We start from the raw sequence: 21527 nt of genomic DNA, 5'->3' as shown, positions 1-21527 counted from the left end.
AACTCTCAAATACTATAATACGCCCGAAATTTATGAATTAAACAATGCAAGTACCAAAAACACCCAAAGAAATTAAGAATTAAACTATGTAACAAATGAGTGAGCTAGGAGTATACGACTTGCTGCTGCAGCTGCTTATCCAACGGCGGCAGGGAGCACACTGACTGTGACCAACCGACACTGGCCGTTCAATACAAAAACAGATGACAGACGACTACGCGAATTTACACTATTCAGGTACTAAAACGCGATGCTACAACTCTGAAATACTATAATACGCCCGAAATTTATGAATTAAACAATGCAAGTACCAAAAACACCCAAAGAAATTAAGAATTAAACTATGTAACAAATGAGTGAGCTAGGAGTATACGACTTGCTGCTGCAGCTGCTTATCCAACGGCGGCAGGGAGCACACTCCTGTTTATTTTATGACATACTCACGACCTGTTAATGCTATATATGTATGCACATGCGGGCTTGCTACATCATTGTAGCTGCGCACGTGCAGCACCTTTTGTTTTCTGTACAGCATCTTGTGTTTTCTGGAACTCTGGCAACTGCTGAAACAAACCTATTTCTAACATATCGTGGGAAAATATTGTGAATGTTGGTCTGAAAAATGTTACTTTTAAAATAAACTTCCTTTTAAACATTAATTATGTTACCTGTGAGATGGGGGATGAATTTCTTAAAAAAGAGCGTTTGACTTTCATTTAAAACGTAACAATTTCAGGACCAGCCATTTAGAAGAATTTCATGCCCATATGATGAGGCAGTTATGTCATTATTTAAAATTTTACTAGCATATTTGTGTGATGTATCTTAAAGTGTAACACACACAAAAAACCAATATTATATGTAAAAGCTTAGCTTTTATTGTAGCTTATTAATCTTCACGATCAATATAATATGTGAAAGTTGAACTCCTCTTAAAGCTACACTAAGTTTGTTAATTTAAACCATAACTTTTTTCTATTGTTTGCACTACTCAACAGTGATGTTGCTATTGGTTGGTTACATCACATGTCCTACGCTCTAAATATCTGCTGTCATCGGCTAATGAGATCACATGACATGAACTATGATTGGCTTACAAAAGCGCATCACAATCTCCCAATTTCAATGCTTCAATAACTAACGTGCTGTGTTTGGTGGAATTCGAATTTATACTTTCGTAATATGAAAATATGTAGTGTACATGTTGCTGCACATCACAGATCTTTCCCAAAAGTGCTTCTTTTTCTGGATTTACTTTTCTAAAGTGCAGGGAAGACACTCTACGCTGGTATAAAAACCTTAACCGTTCAAAGTATTGCTAAGTTCCACAGTTCTGAGGGAAAGTATACTGTCACTTAACATGGAAAACGTGTATGTTCACCTGGGGAAAACTGTATTTTTAACAGGGAAATCCAGGAATTTCTTTCCGTTATCCACGTATACACTCTGATACATGACATCAATGGCATCAGCCCATTTAAGTAGGAGAACAATGTTAATGTTTAAAAATAACTACATTTCTTACAAAATTTGTAAGATAATATTAGGAAATCAATTTAAAAAAAAATTGAAATTATTTCACATGATATTAGCATTCATGTCTCAAGTGAATTGTGCTGAATAAAAAGTAAAAAAATAAAAAAAGACTTAACTCCTCCTGAACAGGCCATGAAGGCCCAATGGTACCAACTGACCTCTGTGTTATCCTCAGCCCACAGGCATCACTGGACATGAATATGGAGGGGCATGTGGTCAGCACACCACTCTCCTAGCCGTTATGTTAGTTTCTGAGACCGGAGCCGCTATTTCTCAATCAAGTAGCTCCTCAGTTTGCCTCAAAGGGGCTGCTGAGTGCACCCTGTTGCCAACAGCGCTCAGCATACCAGATGGTCACCCATCCAAGTGCTAGCCCAGCCCAACAGCGCTTAACTTTGGTGATCTGACAGGGAACCGGTGTTACCACTGCGGCAAGGCCGTTGGCGGATTATGCTGAATAGGACAGATAAAATTCCATGTCGTGTGATGCGAGACATGTACTATGAGAAGCTTCATTTTTGACATAATCTTAAAATTGGGGTTAAAAATAAAATGTATTTTATGCCTTCTCCAGAATTAAAACATATAATCTATGTGCAAGTAAATTTCTAACATAGAAACAGTAGCACAGCATTAGTTGCAAAACTCAGCATTGTGTAAATTCCATTTAATAATATGTACAACTGCACAGGCAGTTGACTGAGTAGGAGAAAAAGTGAGAGAAAGCGTTATGTACAAGTGTACGCAACACCTCAGATATCTTACTGTCAGGTAGCGATCCATATTGTAATGGTACACATGGATATACAGTGAACAAACTGAATAAAGAATAAATGAGAAAAGACAGAGCAAATATTGTACCTGACTGGATTGAGAACAATAACAGATCAAGATTCTTTAATGTCAGATCTGTAATCCTCAAAGACATCAAAGTGCTTGTGACAGAAGAATCTGATAAAATGTGGTGGTAATATGGTATGTTTCCAATTGAACCTGGGCTGCAGATCAGTTGTTGCAATTTTTGGAGCATAATTTATAATTATCCACAGTGAAGTTGGGATGCCCATTTCAGATTCTTATATCTTTATGCCCTCTAGTATGTTTCAGTAGAAAGAGTCTGGGAAGACCATTGAGAATAGGTACACAAACATCAAGAACTTCAGACCATATATTAATTTCTAGTTTTGAAGCAAGCACATGTAATTTTGTTGTTGTTTTTTTAGCTAACATATCTAGCTTTTGTAGATGTTGGTTTGAATTCCCCTTATGATACAAGATTTGTACCATACGGTGGGGGCTAAGGAGAGTGTGTCAGAGTAGTTAGGATTTGGACTCAGTATATTCAACAAATGGAACATGAGTGAGACACTCATGCGGTAGTGAACTTCCCACCAAATGCCAGGACGGCCCACCACAGCTAATGTCATATGTATCAGAGTCTAAAAAATAGGACAGGAGTGGGAAGGAGAAGTGCATGCCATCAAATCAGGGCTGGGAGTAGAGTGTGCATTGCTCCTGCAGTTCATTCTCTCCTCACATCCCCAGCACCATACGCGACACTTCTGTGTATCCTGGTGATTGCCACAGGTGCCACTCATTGAAACACCACCTGTCAGTGATCCTAACAAACTGTGTCTAGTCTAAAATACTGGCTGACTTTGACATTTAGGTTGTGGGAAATTGTACAGTGTCTGGACACTAATATTGAATGTGAAAAAAATTTCAAATTGGCAATAAATTCCTCCCTGTGACTTCTGCTAATGGATAAAGATGACCTGCCCAAATGTCCAAAAGGAGAACCTCTATTACAACTTCTCATGAAGAAGCAGTCTTGGAGGACCGAAATCAATATTTTGACTTTCTTTCTTTTTTGCTTCCTGGAATGATGTGGCCACTGAGCATCAGAATAGATGATTTTTATCTGCTTACTGACTTTGTCAGATCAAGATGTCTATTGCTTATAGTCAGATTGACTGTCGGAATTTTACTTTCAAAGTCATTGAGTACTTCTTGCATTGTTTCCATATGCTAATTTTCACGTCATAGAAATTGTGTTCAGCTATGCTTTGCCATTGCTTAAATTGGTGATGTTTACTAATCAGATACTTAAATATTTTTATCCTGTTACTCCAGCTAAGTAAAAATATTTTCCTAGCATTCTAAACATTTCTTGAACACCTGTAGTCAGTCATACTATCACAATCTTATGGTTGGTAGTGCCCTCCTGTGTTAACTGGTTCGAAAATTCAGATCTGTTTCTTGCTAAGATGTCTAAGTCGTTGCCCTCAACCTTTCCCCCCTCCCCCTCGGGGGCTCACAACTCATTTGTGAGTACATCCTTTGCTACCATGGGCTCCAGCAGCATTACTTCCTTCCCCCTTTGCATGCTGCAAGCTTGTACTTCCATGGTCCCTTTCCATCCCTGGCTCTCCATCGGATGGTCTTCTTGGTGCAGACTCTTCTTGGACATTGCTTATAATTTTGGACTTGAGTTTCTACTTCCAGCATTTTATACAACTTTTCATTAAGTAAATACATGGTCCCCATTGTTGGGTTCTACCTGTCAGCAACTTTCAAAATTCTCCAGAAGTGTGAATAATGCAGGTAAGGTCACCCAATGTGATGTGTGTTCCACCTTTGCCACTTTCTATCTTTGCACCCTTCCCTTTACTTAGATAATACTCCCAAAACTTAATACATTAGCCATCCTGTGGTGGGGTGGTCATTAAATACCTTCATGGTGATAGCTCCACTGGGTTCACAGTATTGGTGCCTGAGCTGAAAACTCCTGATGTATGCCAAGGAGTGTGTTCCCATCATGACTGGGGCACGGGGACTCCCAGCAACAGATTACTTGCCAGGTAGTCGTTGCTGAGGCTGGGTGGCACCATGGTGAATGAGGCGCAAATGAAACAGGTGAAGTTTTCTCCTGCTGGTGGTCATATGGCCCCAGCACTCTCTGTGGAAAGCAAGTCCTCGTTTAATGCAGAGAGATGTGACCCTAAAATGTTCCCATCCCTGGCTGCTCTGTAGGTGGATGTATTAAGTTGGGTTACTTACCAGTGACTGTCACTCCACATAATATTCCAAATATTGTTCAGGTCATCATTTTTCACTGAGACCATCTCTTGCAATCTGGTGATGACCTATGCACTGACTTAAAACTGTGGGGTGTACACTTTGTCTGATGTGTCCATAGGGGCCCAAAGGACAATAGGGTTGCTACCAGTGCCTTCAGGTTGGCCTTTGAGAGCATTTCATTGCCTGCAAATGTCAAGGTAATGGTATACCAATGCAATATGAAACCATCTGTTCCACATCTTCATGTTGCAATCCTAGCCTCATCCGTAGAGACTGTGGATGACCATTGCATGTGAATACTCCTTGTGCCCTTCTATGATAACTGTTGAAAGAACCATTCTCCCTGCTTGCCAGATTTCATCATTTTTCAGAAAGAGAAGAAAATAAGAGAACATAAGACTCTGGATGAATGAACTTATCAAGAGGCCAAGAAATGTGACTGACAGCACCCAGCATGTACAACAGTGTCATATGCTACATCTAAGATGACATTGCCCCCTTTGGAAATGATCCTCCCAGCCCTTACACCACACACAGTGGGTTCTCAGAGCTGTTCGACCATGCCTGCCCTCCTGATGGTTGGGGGCTCTCCTCTTGCTGCTTCTCCCACACCTACATTGGGATCATTGGCTTCCCACCCACCGGGGACATTGGCCCCCACCTCTCAGCCAGAGACAAATCACCTTCCTCTGGCTTCTCTCACCAGAAAGTAGTCCCTTAGGACATTTCCTTCCAAGGCTTCTGCTAGTCAACTACTGGACATCAGCCAATGGCTGAAGGAGCCACAGGCTGCTGGTCACACGGCTTCACAATCATCATCATCATCATTGCCTGAAACTGATTCAGAGAAGCTCTCTGTCATCCAAATCCTTTAAGCAGAGAAAAGATAAGGAGTCCTCCAAGAAGAAGGAGTTTCTGTTGGTCCCCCACACCACCAGATGTTGCCTGTTCCACTCCTGGAACTGAGGCAGAGATTATGACGGCTGCTGATGCCCTGGCTTGCACCTCACAATGGAACCCAGAATCTGTGTGTGTTGCTGCCATAACCACTCAACCAGTGGCATCAGGTGACCCTAGGGCATAACCTGCTGTTGACAACATTACTCTCTAGTGGAATTGTTGCAGGTTTTTTTTTCCACCATCTGGCTGAGCTACATCTTTTAAGCAGTTCCCCCTGTTTCTGCATTTGTAGACGAGAATGCTGGAAACAATATGTGTGAACCATCAGACAATGTATCTCTCCTTCACAGGGTTAGGCAAAGATCAGACATTTCTACAGATACCAGACACCTGCAGGAGTACTTGGTATTACCTTGAATGGCACTGTCTTCACTGCCCCAGACCCAGTCACCAAACGTTTTGTTCTTCATTATGCTTGAACCTCTGCTCCAGAGAATTATCAGCTTGCCTTTCATGTCGTGAGACAATAGGTGGAGTGAAAGCATCATCTTTTACTACACGCCACTTGGAGCCATTCAGTGTGTGGGAATTAATCAGTGTCCGAACCCACTGCTGCGTTACATTCCCGGGGCTGGACCACATTCACAACCAAATAATCAAGCACCTATCAGTGAATTGTCAGCATCATATCCTTCCATCCTTAACTGCATCTGGAACGAGGGCAAGTTCCCATTACAATGGCAGAAAAGCATCATCGCCTCAGTACTGAAACTGGCTGAGCACCCTATAGGGATATATAGTTATCACCCAAATAGTCTCACCATTATTCTCCGTAAGTTCCTTGAACCCTTGGTGAGCCGGCAGCTGTGTTGTCTTCTTGAGTCACAGTCTTCTGGATCAATACATGGTGGTTTCTGTCAAGGCCATTAATCTAATGATAACATGGTTTACCTGGTATCTGACATCCGAATAGCTTTTGCTCAATGTTAACACCTTATAGTTGCCTTCTTTGACCTGCAAAGGCTTGTGACACCACATCCTCACTGTTGTACACGAGTGGGGTCTCTGGTGTCTGCTCCCAATTTTTATCCAGAACTTCTTGTTGGACAGTACTTTCCAGGTTCAAGTTCGTGCTTCCCACAGTACCCACCATATCCAAGAGAATAGGGTTCTGTAGTCCTCTGCATTGAGTGTCCCTCTCTTTCTAGTGGCCATCAGTGGTCTAGCAGCAGCTGTGGGGTCCTAAGTATCACTGACAACTTTTGCTTCTATTATTGGTCCTTTAGTGTGGGTATCGCTGAATGTTGACGGAAAGGGAAAATATGAAAACTGCAGTCATGAACTGTCACCCATGGCTTTCGATTTTCAGCTGTCAAGACTCTTAATTTCCCTGTCTCGCTACCTCTGATGTTAGAGAGACAGTGCCTCAGGAACTGACTTAGTTTTACATCTTATTCATGAAGAGTTCTTTTACCTCTCTCTTTAAGGGAGGGCCACTTAACCTCTTCAGCCCATTGAGGGGTTGACAGAACACACTGTTGCCTTGTCTGCCCAGATTGGGCTGCAGCTTTCTGGGCTTCGTGGTCCACTCTGACCTTCATTCTTCCTGCTCTTATACTCTCCCTCCTCCCTCTCGCATGGTCTGTTCAACTTGTTCATTCTATATCTATATGTGCTTCTCCTGCCCTGCCCATGTTGCTAGTCTTTCTTAGACAGTTTTTGAGTGGGGTATCTCCACCATCTGGTGAGCAAGATGCACGAGACAGGCGAAATACCCTCAGACTTCAAGAAGAATATAATAATTCCAATCCCAAACAAATCAGGTGTGGTGTGAAAATTACCGAACTATCAGTTTAATAAGTCACAGCAGCAAAATGCTAACACGAATTATTTACAGATGAATGGAAAAACTGGTAGAAGCCGACCTCGGGGAAGATCAGTATGGATTCTGTAGAAATGTTGGAACACGTGAGGCAATACTGACCTTATGACTTATCTTAGAAGAAAGATTAAGGAAAGGCAAACCTACGTTTCTAGAATTTGTAGACTTAGAGAAAGCTTTTGACAATGTTGACTGGAATACTCTCTTTCAAATTCTAAAGGTGACAGGGGTAAAATACAGGGAGCAAAAGGCTACAGATACCAGATGGCAGTTATAAGAGTCGAGGGACATGAAAGGGAAGCAGTGGTTGGGAATGGAGTGAGACAGGGTTGTAGCCTCTCCCCGATGCTATTCAATCTGTATATTGAGCAAGCAATAAAGGAAACAAAAGAAAAGTTCGGAGTAGGTATTAAAATCCATGGAGAAGAAATAAAAACTTTGAGCTTCACCGATGATGTAATTCTGTCAGAGACAGCAAAGGACTTGGAAGAGCAGTTGAACAGAATGGACAGTGTCTTGAAAGGAGGATATAAGATGAACATCAACAAAAGCAAAATGAGGATAATGGAATGTAGTTGAATTAAGTCAGGTGATGCTGAGGGAATTAGATTAGGAAATGAGACACTTAAAGTAGTAAAGGAGTTTTGCTATTTGGGGAGCAAAATAACTGATGATGGTCGAACTAGAGAGGATATAAAATGTAGACTGGCATTGGCAAGGAAAGCGTTTCTGAAGAAGAGAAATTTGTTAACATCGAGTATAGATTTGTCAGGAAGTCGTTTCTGAAAATATTTGTATTGAGTGTAGCCATGTATGGAAGTGAAACGTGGACAATAAATCGTTTGGACCAGAAGAGAATAGAAGCTTTCGAAATGTGGTGCTACAGAAGAATGTTGAAGATTAGGTGGGTAGATCACATAACTAATGAGGAGGTATTGAATAGGATTGGGGAGAAGAGAAGTTTGTGGCACAACTTGACCAGAAGAAGGGATCGGTTGGTAGGACATGTCCTGAGGCATCAAGGGATCACAAATTTAGCATTGGAGGGCAGCGTGGAGGGTAAAAATCATAGAGGGAGACCAAGAGATGAATACACTAAGCAGATTCAGAAGGATGTAGGTGGCAGTAGGTACTGGGAGATGAAGGAGCTTGCACAGGATAGATTAGCATGGAGAGCTGCATCAACCAGTCTCAGGACTGAGGACCACAAAAACAACAACATCTCTGGTAAGTGGTAGAAGGTGGGGGATGCATGTCTCTTCACTACATTCTGCTTGTGAGGGCTTCCGGCTGTTCCCTAGATGGGACACCTTGTGTGCCTTTCTTCTGATGTCCCCCTTCTACTGTTTTGTCATGGATCTAGCCTTCATTGATCTTTAGTAGAACCTGGGGTTTTCTTCCCCTGGGTTTTGAGCGGTAGGTCATCTCTGATGTACATCCATGTAGCCCCCTGTGTTCCAGGAAAAGGGACTGATTTATTTTTATTTATTTATTTATTGTTTTGTGGGACCAGATTAAGGAGAAGTCTCCATGGTCATGGAATGAGTCAATACATGAAATTTTAACACAATAGTAGAAACAGATAAAATGAAATATAAGTAACATATTCAGGCGACAATTCGTAAGTTTAAATAAAGAAAATCAAGAATGTAACACTCGAATTTGCTTAATTTTTCAGCTCTTCCAGGAGCTCCTCGACAGAATAGAAGGTGTGAGCTGTGAGGAAACTCTTCAGTTTAGACTTCAAAGTGTTTGGGCTACTGCTAAGATTTTTGAGTTCTTGTGGTAGCTTATTGAAAATGGATGCAGCAGAATACTGCACTCCTTTCTGCACAAGAGTCAAGGAAGTGCATTCCACATGCAGATTTGATTTCTGCCTAGTATTAACTGAGTGAAAGCTGCTAACTCTTGGGAATAAGCTAATATTGCTAAAAACAAACGACATTAAAGAAAATATATACTGTGAGGGCAATGTCAGAATTCCCAGACTATTGAATAGGGGTCGACAAGAGGTTCTCGAACTTACACCACATATAGCTTGGAACAGCCCATTTTTGAGCCAAAAATACCCTTTTTGAATCAGAAGAATTACTCAAAAAAATAATACCATATGGCATAAGCGTATGAAAATATGCGAAGTAGACTACTCTTCATGTTGAACTGTCACTTATTTCAGATACTGTTCTAATGGTAAATAAAGCAGCATTTAATTTCTGAACAAGATCCTGAACATGGGCTTTCCACAACAGCTTACTATCTATCTGAATGCTCAGGAACTTGAACTGTTCCGTCTCACTTATAATATGCCCATTCTGTCTGATCAGAATATCGGTTCTTGTTGAATTGTGAGTTAGAAACTGTAAAAACTGAGTCTTACTGTGATTTAGCATCAAATTATTTTCCACAAGCCACGAACTTATTTCTTGAACTACATTATTTGATACTGTTTCAGTATTACACACAAGATCCATCACTACCAAGCTGGTGTCATCAGCAAACAGAAATATTTTTGAATCACCTGTAATACTATGAGGCATATCATTTATATAAATAAGAAACAGCAGTGGCCCCAGCACCGACCCTTGGGGAATTCCCCACTTAACAGTGCCCCATTGGGACTGAACATCACTACCACTCTAAATATTGCGGAGAATTACCTTGTGTTTTCTGCTCTTAAATTAAGAGGTGAACCAATTGTAAGCTACTCCCCTTACTCCATAATGATCCAACTACTGCAGTAATATTTTATGGTCAACACAGTCAAAAGCCTTCATTAAATCAAAGAAAACACCTAGCGTTCGCAATCTTTTGTTTAATCCGTCCAAAACCTCACAGAGAAAGGAGAATAAACCATTTCTAAAACCAAACTGTACATTTGACAGCAAATTATGTGAATTTAAATGCTCCAGTAACCTTGTATGTACAAGCCTCTCGATAACCTTAGCAAACACCGATGGCATAGAAATAGGTCTATAATTGTCAACATTATCCCTGTCTCCCTTTTTATAAAGTGGCTTCACTACCGAGTACTTTAATCGGTCAGGAAACCGACCACTCCTAAAGGAAAAGTTACAGATATGGCTAAGTACTGGGCTAACATACATAGAACAATACTTTAGTATTCTGCTAGATACCCTGTCATATCCACGAGAGTTCATGGTCTTTAGTGATTTAATTATTAACTCAATCTCCCTCTTGTCAGTATCATGGAGAAGCATTTCAGGTAACAGTCTTGGAACACTTTTTTCTACAAGTGCTATATGATTCCCTGTTTGGACTAGGTTTCTATTTAGTTCACCTGCTATATTCAGAAAGTGATTATTAAATACTGTACATATATGTGACTTACCACTAACACGGACATTCCCACTACGCACTGATTCCATATCCTCAACCAGTCTCTGCAGACCAGCCACTTCCTTTATGACTGACCATGTGGTTTTAATTTTATCCTGAGGCTTAGCTATTCTACCTGCATACCACATACTTTTTGCCTTCCTAATAACATTTTTAAGCACCTTACAATACTGTTTGTAATGGGCTGCTGCATTTAGATTTTGACTATTTCTAACGTTTTGATATACCTGCCACTTTGTTCTACAGGATATTCTTATCCCTCTAGTTAGCCACCCATGCTGCCTGTTTGTGCTAGCACCCTGTTTGACCTAGTAGTCTGGTGCCTTTAATCATCCAACCAACCAATTGTTGCCCTCATGAGTGAGTTCAGTAACAGTGTGCTCAGAGTAATTTTTAGGCAAGACATTCAGCATGATCTCTCACAACTCCTAGTGTCTGGCACCAATTTTGACCACTACTCTCCCATACTACAGCTGGCAAATTGAAATCTCACCCTATTATTACTGCATGGTCTAGAAACTGTACTGTATTGTGGAAGTTTTCTCTGCTAACACAGCATCTGACACAGATTTCTATAAATGCATCTGATTATACTGTTTAACCTACCTATGATGCCTAACTTCACCGACATCATTTCACATTCATAATCTGTAATAACCTTACTAGATAGTCAGTTCTTTGCAGTAGTAAATATACCTCCTCCATTGATGTCTAAACTGCTCTAGTGATATAAATTCCAATATGAATTCAGGATTTGAATGATATTTACTTGTGGTTTCAACTGATTTTCTTGCATTATAATCTTGAAGAAGTAATACTAATTGTGGGACAACTCCATGGATGCTCACATTAACCTTTAATGTTTCCAATTTGTCTTGCATTTTAATATGACTGACAATAAACTCTCCACACGACTTTTATAAAATATTTTTGATATTATTGTGTAGCTTTCCATGCAGTTCAGTTAACTTGGAATGGATTTCATGAATTTCAATAGGTTTGATACCTTTTGTGTTCAAAAACAAAATAAGTATCTTAACTTTACACCTGGTGGCAGTACCAAGTGGGACCTCCATTAAGAGATCTGATGATCTAAGATAGCATCCCAGTTTGTGAGAGGGAGGGGGTACAAATATGACAGTGTGATCAACAGTTTTGATATGACCTCAGTGTTAGGGAGACCTGTCTGTCAGTGTTACACACACAGAATTCCAAGTCCAGCCATTTCTACAATCATGCATCACTGTAGGATGTGGAATTATCTGGAGGAAGTGTTGTCTCCTGCTCAAGCTCTTACAGTGCTATACAGGGGGTAGACAAAAATAGGTAAACATCCATAATATGGTGTAGGGAAACAGTTAGCATTCAAAACAACTTCGAGTAATCTCGAAATGGCTAAATATATGTCTTGAATGGTTTTCTAGGGATTCTTACACCATTCTTCCTGCAAAATAATGACAATTTTAGGTGATGATGATGTTGGTGGGTAGCGATCACACATCCTTCTCTCCAAAGTAGACCTCAACGGTTCTATAATATTGAGATATGGTGTCTGTGGTGGCTAGGAGAGACGCGACAGTTCATTCTCGTCATCACAAAAAACAGTGTATGACAATGAAAGCTGTGTGAACAGGAGCCCTGTCTTCTTGGAACACAATATGACCACTGGAAGTTGAACGTTGTATCAGGGGATGGATATGATTAGACGAAATGGTCACATAATGCTTGGCAGTAATGTGACCTTATAGAGTAACCATGTTGCCCATGGAATACTGTAATGTGGCTGACAAAATCACAGAGTTTTCAGAATCATTATATTTTTTTTGCGTCTATTATTGTCATCATCATCATTTATGACTGATTATGCCTTTCAGCGTTCAGCCTGGAGCGTAGTCCCCCTTGTAAAATTCTTCCATGATCCCCTATTCAGTTCTAACATTGGTGCCTCTTCTGATGTTAAGCCTGTTACCTCAAAATCATTCTTAACCGAATCCAGGTACCTTCTCCTTGATATGCCCCGACTCCTCCCACCCTCTACTGCTGAACCCATGAGTCTCTTGGGTAACCTTGCTTCTCCCATGCGTGTAACATGACCCCACCATCTAAGCCTGTTCGCCCTGACTGTTACATCTATAGAGTTCATTCCCTACTTTCATATCCATAACCTCAACCTTATTGATAAGGTAACCTGAATCCACCCAGCTTTCGCTCCCATACAACAAAGTTGGTTGAAAGATTGAATGGTGCACAGATAACTTAGTCTTGATACCGACTTCCTTCTTGCAGAAGAGAGTAGATCGTAGCTGAGCACTCACTGCATTACCTTTGCTACACCTCGCTTCCAATTCTTTCACTATGTTGCCATCCTGTGAGACTATGCATCCTAAGTACTTGAAACTGTCCACCTGTTCTAACTTTGTTGCTCCTATTTGCCACTCAAGCCATTTATATGTCTTTCCCACTGACATTACTTTCGTTTTGGAGGCGCTAATCTTCATACCATAGTCCTTACATTTCTGATCTAGCTCTGAAATATTACTTTGCAAACTTTCAATCGACTCTGCCATCACAACGAAGTCATCCGCATATGCGAGACTGCTTATTTTGTGTTCATATATCTTAATCTCACCCAGACAGTCTATTGTTTTCAAAATATGATCCATAAATAATATGAACAACAGTGGAGACAGGTTGCAGCCTTGTCTTACCCCTGAAACTACTCTGAACCATGAACTCAATTTACCGTCAACTATAACTGCTGCCTGACTATCTGTGTAAAGACCTTTAGTTACTTGTAAAAGTTTGCCTCCTATTCCATAATCTCGTAGAACAGACAATAACTTCCTCCTGGGAACCCGGTCTGTAAAGCCGGTCATATGACTTTTCTAGATCTATAAAGCCGGTCATATGACTTTTCTAGATCTATAAAGCATAGATACAATTCCCTGTTCCACTTGAAACACTTCTCCATTATTTGCCGTAAGCTAAAGATCTGGTCCTGACAACCTCTAAGAGGCCTAAACCCACACTGATTTTCATCCATTTTGTCCTTGACTAATAATCGCACTTTCCTTTCAGCAATACCTGAGAAGATTTTACCCACAACACTGATTAAAGAGATACCTCTGTAGTTGTTACAATCTTTTCTGTTTCCGTGTTTAAAGATTGGTGTGATTACTGCTTTCGTCCAGTCTGATGGAACCTGTCCCGACTCCTACGCCATTTCAATTATCCTGTGTAGTCATTTAAGACCTGACATTCCACTGTATTTGATGAGTTCCGACTTAATTTCATCCACCCCAGCCGCTTTATTGTACTGCAATATATTGACCATTTTCTCCACGTCCTCAAATGTGATCCTATTTCCATCATCATTTCTATCCCATTCTACCTCGAAATCTGAAACATTACTGATCGCATTTTCACCTACATTGAGCAACTCTTCAAAATATTCCCTCCATCTGCCCAAGGCATCCACAGGATTCACCAGCAGTTTTCCTGACCTGTCCAAAATACTTGTCATTTCCTTCTTACCTCCCTTTCGAAGACTGCTAATTACACTCCAGAATGGTTTTCCAGCAGCTTGACCCATAGTCTCCAACCTGTTTCCAAAGTCTTCCCAAGATTTCTTCTTGGATGCTGCAATTATCTGTTTCGCTTTGTTTCTTTCTTCAACATAATTTTCTCTGTCTACCTGAGTTCTAGTATGTAGCCATTATTGATACGCCTGTGACTGTGTCATTCCACCAAGCTGTTTGCTTCATCCTACCTTTACACACTACTGTTCCAAGACATTCTTTAGCCACTTCTAGTAGTGTGTCCCTGTTCCTTGTCCATTCCTTTTCCAATGACTGTAATTGACTACATTCAACTAACTGGTACCTTTCTGAGATCACTGTTATGTACTTGTGCCTGATTTCCTTATCCTGAAGTTTCTCCATTCTTATCCTCCTAAATATGGACCTGACCTCATGCACTTTTGGCCTCTCAATAACAATTTCACTGCAGATTAAATAATTATCAGTGTCATCAAAGAATCCCCTGAATACACATGTGTCCCTCACAGCCTTCCTGAATTCCTGATCTGTTATTATATCTGTTATTTGAATTTTTATTTCCACTTTTTTCTTGAAAACACATTTATTTCATTTAATTATTTATTTCATTTAATTATGCTGTGAAGTTATATTTGTTTCTTTTGTGAGTAACTGGAAAATAATTATATATTTAAGATTAGCCAAAAATTATTCTTAGGAATATTTAATTGTATGTTTTCTGTAAAATACATTTGGGTTTTGATTATTTTTTTCTTTGTAAATGACTTCTCAAAACTGCTACAATATTACCATACAAACTATTTAGACCAATGAGATGTGCTGTCTTTGTTTTCAAAAGTCTCCATTCTGGGTATGGGGACAGATGTGGGAAGCCATAACTATGCCTTACATCCAGGTTTAATGATGTGAAGTTTTGTATTGTGAAATTTGCATGGTAAAATCAGATGGTATCAAGGAAGTCAGAGTTTGTATTACATTGGTGAGACTAGTGAATCATAAGAGTTTTTAACTGTAAAATAATCAATTTTGACTATTGCAATGTATCATGTGCCATATTATTGTCCAAACTTAATTCAGTAATATACTATGATCATCTAATGTTAACAGGTTAATGTGATCATCCAATGTTTACAGGTTAATGCTCTTTTCATAAACATACCAAGACCAGGACCTCTGAAGGAAGCAACCTCCAAATTTTACAGGACAGTGGGCTGAGCCAACAATTTCTATGAGAAATCAAGGTGAGTGTATTTTATTGATTGGCAATTACCACTACAATCAACTTAGTATCAATGCATCTACAGTTCCATTTTCCTGCTTTAAACATTGTACATTTTTATGTTAGTTGATGCTGACAGAAATTTTGAAACTTGATTATTTAATTATCATCATGGCTATTGAACTGAGGGAACAGCGTTGTTAGACAGTATAAATCTTCAATACAGTGCCTCGTGAAACACCAGATACATCAGTCACCTCAGTTATGAAAGCACTCATCATACAAGCACCAACAATGTGCCCATGTTTGAGTTCACTTAGTTCCGATATGATGCACTCTCAGTTACAAAGAACATTGTTTAGACCACAACTGTAACTTACAGCGTATTGAGGACATTGCACAGGTGTCATTCTTGGTCAAATAGAACAGTGCAACCTGCAGTCTGAGCTAGTATCGGCATGTGTGTTCAAACTTTTTTTTTTTTTTTTTTTTTTTTTGCAGTGTTACCATATTTTTTTATACAACCCCTGTATCTGTTTGTGGTCTAGTGGTAAACATCATGCAGTGTAGATGCAAAGTTGCAAGTTCGAGTCCATTTATTCTGTCACTTGTTTTTCCACCTTTTTGGCAGTGTGATAAAGGTATCAGTTTGATGGAACCACAAAGAAACTTGCTTCACCTTCTACCACAACAGGGATAGTAACACCTTCCATGAAAGAGCTTCACCACTGCAGTCATCCACAACCAGCTACCACCATTTGCCACTTGATACTGGCTACTGTTGGATCAGGTGAATATGGCATGGTGAATCTTGGGCATTTGTGCTTTCACATTGGTATGAATCAAATTGTTTCTTATTGTGGTTTGAGGTTCCATGAAAAATAACCAAGTGCACAGTTTATATGTTACTGCTTGTGTATTTATCAGTTGTCCTTTTCTTTTGAAGTTTTAGTACCTCTCTTGCAGTTATGAATTGTATTTTTCATACTTGAATCTTATTTGTTTATACATTATAAAATAAGAGTTGCAAATGGATAAATGTGTAAATTTGTGAGAAATTGTTTGCTTTGGGTTTAATAAAGGAGTGAAGGCATGTGTGTCATGTAAGGGGTGGGTGCTACAGGACAAATAATGTCTTTAAAGAATTTACTTGTTTCAAGAAAGATCATTTGGCATGAATGATTTTCCCCTTAAAAAACGTCTCAATAATTAACATATGTGAAAAATTGCTACCCTTTAACTTTCACATAACATTTGCATATAATAGGCAACGTTCAGCCATTGAGTGTATGAGTATTGGATATTTTAATTCAAAGCAACAAAAATCAAAGGGATGACTATTACTGCCTTTTCTGCTGGAATGTCATCATTTTGCTCATTGTCCATTCCTATGCACTATTGTTATTGGTGAGGAGTTATGTTAACATAGAGGCAACATAACTCCTTGCCTCCAAGTTAGCTTCTTAAGAGGAAATTAATGACTGAGCTCTAACAATAGACATCTCCTTGAGCAAAGGGCAGTGTGAACAGATAATATTTTGCATCTGGTGGTACAAGAAGGTTGCTGTGCACTATATACTTCTCCCAAGGACTTGTCCATTGATACTAGATATGGGATCTTCCTACCATGATATAGTAGTGTGTCAGACAGGCTAACAGTGCAAACTGTTCTTTGCAAATTGTTTCATTTGGAGGGTACATTGACCAATTTATAAAGAAGACATTAGTAATTTTCCCATTTCTTCCACAGCTTGATAAGTGAGAAGTTTGCTTAACTCATATCTCATTTCTTCTCTGTTAGCCACAGATTCTAACACATATTCAATGAACAGTGAATTTTGGAATGGCTAGTGGGAATATCAAAACTTCATTAAAAAATACTTTCAAAATAAAAGGATAATACTTGTTTTTTTTATTTAAATTTCTCTCAATCTCAAAAACAGGAAAATGAATATCTATAACAAGAAACTATTTAAGAGCCAGTCTGACAGCAATAATTGCATCAAAGATCATTGGTACTAATGATTGCACCATTATAATTCAGAACACCATCTGTATACGATATTGATTTTAGTATGAGAGCATACATAAACATACCATGAGGCGAGTTCAAATATTAATTCTCTTTTCTGGGAAATTACAAGCCATACACATCAAACATGTATTGTCTGTCAAAATATTAGTCAGAAACTGCCTTTTTTTAAAGATGTTTCCTCTGGTTATTTTAATGTTCAGTTCACTTTTAAGACACTTTTGACAATGACATGTTACCTACCTGAAAGTTTCTTCTAGACTGAGTTATGAACCCTGCTACTTGTTTCATGCATGCCTGTTCAGGGTGCCTGTGTGATTGATTATTTCGTCTGCCAATAATTTATGACATTAAACTAATGATTAAAGCATAATTAAATATTTAAGCTAAAGTTATTGAAATTGTGGTTAGAAACCATCAGTGTGGATAAGGTGTCCAGTACTGTTGACCCTGTACAAACATTAAAACAGTAAATAATAGATAGTGAAAGTTAGGCCTAGTAGGTGAATCCGTACTCACTCTATACTCTTCAGCATGACATAGCACATACTCACTCTACCGTTCCCATGTTTCATGACCATCTGTAACTTACATGGTACTACAGTCTGCTGATCTTCCCTACTGCATGAAAAAAATGATAAAACATAGGCTAAAATATGACAAAAGTGCCACATGATGACATTCAAACAAAAATGCATCATTACTCACCCCTTTGAGTTTTTATTATTTTGAAGTAGGCTATGCAGTACTCACATACCCAACTTCTGGACCTTGCATATTGAATGCAAATGTCACATGATGGTTAAATTGTCACAGTTTATCATATATGTCAATTGTTGAGACTTCTTGAATGTGGAAAATTGTTCATGCCAGAACGATCATTCCTGAAACAATAAAATCCTTTTGTGTTGTGACTTTTGTATATCACTTACTTCACAAAAGAGACAAATGTTTCAAGCTTCTTCCACTGCTTTCATCCCTGTACTAAAAACAAAGAAAACAATTTGTTGTAAATGATAGTCCTTTTTCCAGTTGTGTCTAAACAACATTCATAAGATTTAAAAACACATAGTCCAGTTCATAACAGCAAAATAAATACTAGAACTGCAAATAATAAAATGACAGTTGGTAAATACACTCACATTAACCTACACATGTTCAATAACTGTACACTGTTCACTCAATTTAGTGAAGTTATTTTATCGGAAAATCAGGCTACAATTTTATGCTTACTAATGTGAGAGCTGAAACATGCCCAAGAGGTACTATGCTGCATTCACCTGGTTTGATAGCAGCTGATGTCAGGCAGCCAGTGGCAGGTGGCAGGTGGCTCTTTCATGGAAGGTGTTGCTATTACTGATAGCTTAGAAGGCAAAATAAATCATTTTTGATAGTCCATGAGACTGATATATTTAGCAGACTTGCAAAATGCAGTTAAAAGTAAAGAAATGAGTTAACTTGAACACGCAGTTTTGCATCTACACTGTGCAACATTTACCATTAGACCATGATCAGCTATATTGGAAGAGAAGACTTCCTTGAGACACTTCTGCATTGCACAATGATGTCAGAGGTTGCAGAACACTGGACTTCTGAGTAGTAGCCTGTTTTTGTGCGGCCAAGTGTACCTACTGTTTAATGTATACTTTTTCTTAAGAAACTTCATGATACTGATTTTTACACCAAGCTATTACTCCATTATGCTCTACTACAATGCTAGTTACAAATTTTTGTTGAGCTTGAGATATTGTTCATGTGTAATTTGGCCATTCTTTGCCTATTGTGCCATTTGCAAATCAGTTTCAGGTCTTTTGTTCGAAACTACAAAACTACCTGTGTAATCCAGATTATTGACAATATTTGTTATTCAGTGACAACAGTTATTGCTTAACTATCATGATTTGTGATCCTAGTCTCTGTGTGAACATCCTGACATCAGATTCACTCAAGGTCTATCTGCAGCTTGCAACCATGTGATGGGCAGGTAACAAATAACTACCTTAATTGCCATAGAATCCTGATCCAGGCCTAGCAGTTAGCTCAAGAACAGAGATCCATATTCACTTGCAGAAAGAGTGCTGCAAACAGTTTCAGGTAAACACCATAAACAAGTCTTGTCAGTTAAACTGTTTCTCTCTTTCTCTTAAAATAACTAAACATGAACTCTGGGTGCAAATGACAGGCATAATTTCTTCTGACATGGGATGCAGTCTACAACTTGCTCAGTGCCGTGTTCTCAATTACTTTTGTGATTTCATCAACATGTTAAATGTGTGGTATCAACAGCATCTCTGTCAACCTCCTTTGACACCCACCCACTCCCCTCGCCCAGTGTGCTATGCACCACTCACAAATATGCAAGAGACAGGTCTTTTAATCTCTTGCCAGAGCAGCTGGGCAAGACCACCGTTACACTGCTCACTGTCCCCGATGAGGGGCACCATGTATACATACCTCCAGAGGACGCAAATCCATGACCTCACCACCCGAAACTCCGATTGGTTGGTGCATCCTTTTAAGCAACCACAGTTCAGAGCTCTGCCATCAGATCAAGTGCATATGTAGACATATGACAGCTGTGAGGAACATTGTATTGAATTAACACTGCAAAGCATGATTAATATTCAGATACTTTTATATGTAAATCAGCATTACCACTATATTGTTACTATCAAGAACATTACTCTAGTTGTATATAACTCAGCTCCACAGAAGAACCTGCAGCTTTTGAAGTTATGTCTAACTCAGTAATTAAGTGTACATAGTGTAAACAAACTTATTAATGTGTTGCATTTCTGTAGATGTCTACATGTATTTACCAGCCACCTCATTACTGATACAACAAAATGAATCCCTCATGCATTGCACATTCATTGTGTTCCTTTATTTCCATTGCTACCATTTTATGACAACTAATTTATTTTATGAGCTGAGGTTCACTCCAGAGAGCACAATGTACTTTATGGTAAGAGTGATGGTGTGTTATATAGGGTTCTCCCATCCAGCCACAAACTGCTACCCATTCTAATTCACCAACCATGTGATTAATAGACCAAAGGGCCTCATTTCTTTACTCCTGTATTGTTTAGTCTTGGGGCCTTAGAACAAATTCTAATTGAAAGTAGAATTTATTTTCATTTTATGTGAACCATGAGGGGTTGGTATTACTGGGCTTTTGACTGACTTACTGTAATGTAGAACTGACACTCTAGTTCATTCCAGAGAATTTTAAAAATCCAGATCAGGGTCTTAGTGAGGTCATTGTTGGTTGGTTAATTTGGGAGAGGGGACCAGACAGCGAGATCATCGGTCCCATCATATTAGAGAACTATGGGGAAAGAAGTCAGCCATGCCCTTTCAGAGGAACTACCCCAGCATTTGCCTAAAGCAATTTAGGGAAATCACAGAAAACCTAAATCTGGATGGCTGGACGTGAGTTTGAACTGTCATCCTCCTGAATGCGAGTCCAGTGTACTAACTACTGTGACATCTTGCTTGGTCAGGTCAGAGTAGCAACTCATTCTCATTTCTTCAAGCCAAATTCCAAACTACTCATCCAGTGTGGGAAATGTTTTTAGAAAGATTTTTGAAAATAGCAGATATAATGTTGCTGTTGAGGCAAAGATCTTAGCTGAAGGCTATAAGCTACTTTATAGTAGTGCAAGCCCGGAATCAAGAAATGGAGTTGGAGTTATTTTGCACAGAGAGCTTCAAGAAGAGGTATGTGAAGTCAGCAGAGTAAATATGTATGTTAAGATGATGTTTGGTGGAGAAATGGTAACAGTGCTGACAGCCTATGCACACCAAGCAGGATGTTTGGAGGACAAGAAGGAAAAATTTTGGAGTGATTTGGATGAAGTAATGGTAGGAATACCAGAGAATGAAAGGGTGATAGTCAGAGGGGATCTAAATGGTCATGTTGGCAGAAGGAAAGATGGGGAAGAGAGGTGGCATGGAGGATGG

General features: G+C 39.3%; 1 protein-coding gene and 1 pseudogene across 2 annotated transcripts in view; one reads left to right on the top strand and one right to left on the bottom strand.

Annotated features, from left to right (window-relative positions):
* Positions 1-21527, top strand: part of LOC126108803 (uncharacterized) — a 244045-nt gene that overhangs the window by 200495 nt on the left and 22023 nt on the right. For both annotated transcript variants that reach the window (XM_049914167.1, XM_049914168.1), the window contains exon 11: positions 15448-15554. The gene's annotated coding sequence lies outside the window, so the exon portion shown is untranslated. The remainder of the gene's footprint in view (positions 1-15447; positions 15555-21527) is intronic.
* Positions 1863-1981, bottom strand: LOC126109081 (5S ribosomal RNA; annotated as a pseudogene).

Source organism: Schistocerca cancellata, chromosome 11 (genome assembly GCF_023864275.1).
Source record: "Schistocerca cancellata isolate TAMUIC-IGC-003103 chromosome 11, iqSchCanc2.1, whole genome shotgun sequence".
Classification (NCBI taxonomy): domain Eukaryota; kingdom Metazoa; phylum Arthropoda; class Insecta; order Orthoptera; family Acrididae; genus Schistocerca; species Schistocerca cancellata.
The sequence above is the reverse complement of the archived record's forward strand: the minus strand, read 5'-3'. Positions and strand labels throughout refer to the sequence as shown.